At 40.8% G+C, this 4,875-nt stretch overlaps 1 non-coding gene across 1 annotated transcript; it reads right to left on the bottom strand.

Moving 5' to 3' along the window:
• Positions 1 to 775: 775 nt before the first annotated feature.
• Positions 776 to 881, bottom strand: LOC145590482 (small nucleolar RNA R71). Its single transcript, XR_014102074.1, has one exon. It is a non-coding gene; the product is annotated as a small nucleolar RNA R71 (small nucleolar RNA).
• Between the last annotated feature and the right edge of the window lie 3,994 nt (positions 882 to 4,875).

Below are 4,875 nucleotides of genomic sequence, written 5' to 3'. Positions count from 1 at the left end.
GGGTTCGACCCTTGACTTACCATATACTTGTATTAGGTTAGTCGAGTGTTTACAAATTAAGTTTGGCTTTAGGGAGAGGTAGATAACGACCTACATTTTCCTCTTGTCAAAATTGGCGCCCAAGCCAGGGAATGATATTGGTGCTTTGTTATAGTTGTTGAGTCTATTTCTCCTTTATTTGAAAATACAAATAGATTTTCTTTTTCGGCTACATTTGTAGCCGTGCTACTAACCATTTCTTTTGAGATTTTATGCATAGAGCACGTGGTCTTTCACTAGTGCCATTTGATCCGGAAATTGAGAGAACTATTGCAAGGTTGAGGGGTGCTAGACGATCTTTGAGCCCTAGCATTATTAGTCAAGAAGAACCACAACAAGAAGAACAAGCAAGAATGGGAGAAAATCCGAGAGTGGCATTAAAAGAATTGGGGATTCCCGGTGCATAGATTTGAAAGTGGGATTGCTCTACCTATAACACCGGCAAATGACTTTGAAATAACACCGTCAATGATCACTTTGATAGAGAGGCGACAATTTAGTGGGGCCAAGCATGAAAGCCCACTAAATCATCTCAAGGAGTTCGAAAAATATTGCAATACTATCAAGGTGAACGGAATTTTCCAAGAATTCATCCGCCTCAAGCTATTTCCCTTTTCTCTCATACGGCGTGCTTTGCAATGGCTAGACAAGGAGGTTAAGCCGAATTCTCTAAGGACATGGGACGAGGTTACCAAAGAATTTCTATCCCGTTTCTATCCTCAAAAGAAAACGGCGGAGGCTAGAGCATTGATTCAAGGTTTCAAACAAAAGCCAAGTGAGAGCCTCTATGAAGCATGGGAGAGATACAAAGAGTATCAAAGAGAATGTCCTCATCACAGAATTCCAACCTATCAAATCATTCAAATCTTCTATGGAGGCCTTAGCCCTCAAGGAAAATCATGTTTAGATGGAGGAGCCGGAGGTCCTATCATGAACAAAATGGAAGAGGAAGTGGTGGACATAATTGAAGACGTAGTGAGGTATTATAGAGATTGGCAAGATGGAGAAAGAGAGTCAACTAGCAAGAGTAGCTCTTCGGTGTACTCGGTTGATCATCTAAATGCAATCAACAATCTATCCTCACAAATGACAAACTTGGGGAAGGAGATGTCCGCTATCAAGGCAAAGTTTGAAAGTGCTACCTACCAAGTTTCAAGTCTTCCTTCCCAATCTAAGGGGAGAGGTATGTCTTCTAATTCTCAACCCCCTCCTTCTTCTAATAACATGCCTAGTGGATGCTTGTTTTGTGATGATTGTGGGTCGTATGATCATGATGTTTCTAGTTGGCCTCATGCATGTATGGATGTTTGTGATGATCAAGATGGAAATTTGAATGAGCATGTGAACTATGTGACAAATAATCGTGATTCTAGGTTTGAGAATCAAAGAGGTCAATGGAATAGGAATTACAACAATCATGGCAATTTTGACAACTATAACCAAGGTGGTGGTTATAGGAACCAAGGGAACCAAGGTTCTCGAGGTAACTATAACAATCAAGGTTATAGTAGCCAAAATCAAAACCGAAATTAGGGTAATCAAAACCAAGGTTATGGGAATCATAATCAAGGTAGAGGTAACCATAATAAAGGTTATGGTTAAAATCAAAATAGGGGTAATTGGAACAATCAAGGTAGAGGCAATTTTCAAAACAATATTCAAAGAGGACCTCCACCAAGATTTGCTCTAAAGGCCCAAAATGATAATCCTATGTTCAATCATCTTCTTCTTCAAATAGAACAAATTTGGAAGAAATCATTGAAAATCAAACAAAGTTGTTGAACACTTACATGACCATAAGTGATAAGAAATCATTCTTAGCTCTTCTTTGAGTGAGCATCAAGCTCAAAAGTTGTGTGGTGTTTTGAGAAAGCACCAAAGTGCTTTGGGTTATACCATTGATGACCTCAAAGGTATAAGCCTTGCTTTATGTACACATCACATAACTCTTGAGGAGGGTGCTTTACCTTCTATTGAGAGGCAACGAAAGCTACACCCCCAAATGGGAGAGGTAGTGAATAAGGAGATCACCGAAGTTTTGAATGTGGGAATCATATTTCCCATTTCTAGTTCTAGGTGGGTCTCTCCCATTCACGTTGTCCCAAAGAAGGGAGGTATGACCGTCGTTGAGAATGAGAAAGGTGAGTTCATTCCAACGAGGACGGTCACGGGATGGAGGATGTGTATAGACTATAGACGTCTAAACATATCTACAAAGAAAGATCATTTTCCCCTTCCTTTTATTGATCAAATTCTTGAGAGACTAATAAGGCACAAGTTCTATTGTTTTCTTGATGGTTATTCGGGATTTTTCCAAATCCCTATCCATTCGGATGACCAAGAGAAAACAACCTTCACTTGTCCATATGGAACATTTGCTTATAGGAGAATGTCGTTCGGCCTTTGCAATACTCCCGCGACGTTCAAAGATGCATGATGAGTATATTTGGAGATATGTTGGAAGAGGAGATAGAGGTTTTTATGGATGACTTCTCCGTAGGAGGTGTTTCATTTGAGGCATGCCTTGAAAACCTTGAAAAATGTCTTGCAAGGTGTGAGAAAATGAACTTGGTCTTGAATTGGGAGAAATGTCACTTCATGGTGAAGGAAGGCATAGTCCTTGGCCACAAGATCTCTCACAAGGGGATAGAGATGGATAAAGCTAAAATTGAAGTTATTGAAAAGCTTCCACCTCCGGTAAATGTAAAGGGGAAGGCATAGGATTTCTCGCTCATTGCAAAGCCCTTCAATGATCTTCTTAAAAAAGATGTCGAGTTTGCATTCAATAAGTTGAAGAAAGCTCTAATCTCTACTCCTATTGTTTAAGCTCCAAGATGGGATTTACCATTTGAGTTGACGTGTGATGCAGGTGATTCGGCAATAGGAGGTGTCTTGGGTCAAAGAGTGGACAAGAACTTCATGTGATGTATTATATGTCCAAGACTCTAAATGGAGCTCAACGGAATTACACTACAATGAAGAAGGAATTCTTAGCTATAGTTCCTGCTTTTGAGAAGTTCCGTTGTTATGTATTGGGTTCCAAAACCATTGTCTTCACGGATCATGCGGCTCTCAAGTATCTTTTTGCCAAGAAAGAGTCCAAGCCAAGGTTGATCCGGTGGGTTCTCGAGCTCCAAACCTTTGACATTGAGATTATGGATAAAAGAGGAGCGAAAAATGTTGTGGCGGACCATCTTTCTCGTTAGAAGATTCTCAAACTCATGATGATGGTTCTCCAATTGAGGATAGGATGCTTGATGACTTCTTGTATGCTATTGAAGCAAAGGAGCTCCCATGGTTTGCCGATTTAGTGAACTTTCTTGCATGTGGGGAGTTTCCTCCCTTTTCTAAGAACCAAAGAAAAAAGCTCAAGAGAGAGGCAAGGCATTATGTGCGGGATGATCCCATCTTATACAAGCAAGGGGTCGATGGCTTACTTAGACGTTGTGTGCCAAACGAAGAGGTGCCTAGGGTTTTGAAAATGTGCCATTCGGATCCAAGTGGGGGCCATGTGGGTGTCTCTTAGACCTCCACTAAGGTCCTTCAATGCGGTTTATGGTGGCCACATCTCTTTAAGGACTCATGGGGCTTTGTAAAGACATGCAACCGATGTCAAAGAGTTGGGAACATCTCCAAGAGAAATGAAATGCCTCAACAACCCATACTCGAGTTGGAAGTGTTTGATGTATGGGGTATTGGTTTTATGGGGCCGTTTCCCTCATCTTTCGGAAATCAATATATCCTTGTGGAAGTTGATTACGTGTCTAAGTGGTTCGAGGCCATTGCCTCCCCAACTAACGACCACAAGGTGGTTATGAAGTTGTTTAAGAAGATAATGTTTCCAAGATTTGGGGTACCAAAGGCGGTAACAAGTGACAACGGTTCTCATTTTATTCATCATGCCTTTCTAAAGATGTTGAGAAAGCATGGATTCCATCAACGATTTGGCCTCCCATATCATCCCCAATCGAGCGATCAAGTGGAAGTCTCTAATCGTCAAATCAAGCTCATCCTTGAAAAGACGATTTCGAGGAATCGAAAGGATTGGTCGGAAAAGCTGGATGATGCTCTTTGGGCTTATCGAACGACTTTCAAGACCCCCATAGGTAACACTCCATACCGCCTAGTCTACGACAAGTCATGCCATTTCCCGGTTGAAATTGAACACCGTGCTTTGTGGGCAATCAAGAAGATAAATTTTGACTTGGCAAGTGCGGGGGAGAAAAGGTGGTTAGATCTTCATGAGCTAAAGGAGCTTCGGTTTTATGCTTATGATTGTGCTAGTGTGTACAAAGCTCGTTCCAAGGAAACACATGACAACCTTATTGAGAAGAAATTTTTTTTGTTGGCGATAAGGTTCTTCTCTACAATTCAAAAATGAAGTTGTTTCCCGGAAAGCTCATGTCAAGATAGAGCAATCCTTATTTGGTCAAGAATGTTTTTCCAAGTGGTGTTGTGGAGGTCTTAATGATGGCTTCTTCTTCTCCGTTTAAGGTCCATTGCCATCGTCTCATGATGTATTTCGACGGTGCTTTTGTTGGCCTTGTTTACTCATTTCTTTTCCGACAACCACCTTAATTGGTGGAGGACGTCGAGCTATGACGTTAAACAAGCGCTACCTGGGAGGCAACCCGGTTTTCTAACCTTTTTTTTTTATTTTACGATTTTCTATCTTTCTTTTATCCTTGAGAATTTTTCTTATTTCTCTTTATTTTTGTTTGTTCTCTTGTTTTACGTACCATGAGATTGGATCGAAGAAAATTTCCAACAATTTTGGTGTTACTTCAAGATTTCATGAGGTTTGGTTAAGCTTAGGTGAACGAGTAGGAGTTCGTT

Source organism: Chenopodium album, chromosome 17 (assembly GCF_948465745.1).
Source record: "Chenopodium album chromosome 17, dcCheAlbu1.1, whole genome shotgun sequence".
Classification (NCBI taxonomy): domain Eukaryota; kingdom Viridiplantae; phylum Streptophyta; class Magnoliopsida; order Caryophyllales; family Amaranthaceae; genus Chenopodium; species Chenopodium album.
Note: the sequence above shows the minus strand (reverse complement) of the source record. Positions and strands in the feature narration are given on the sequence as shown.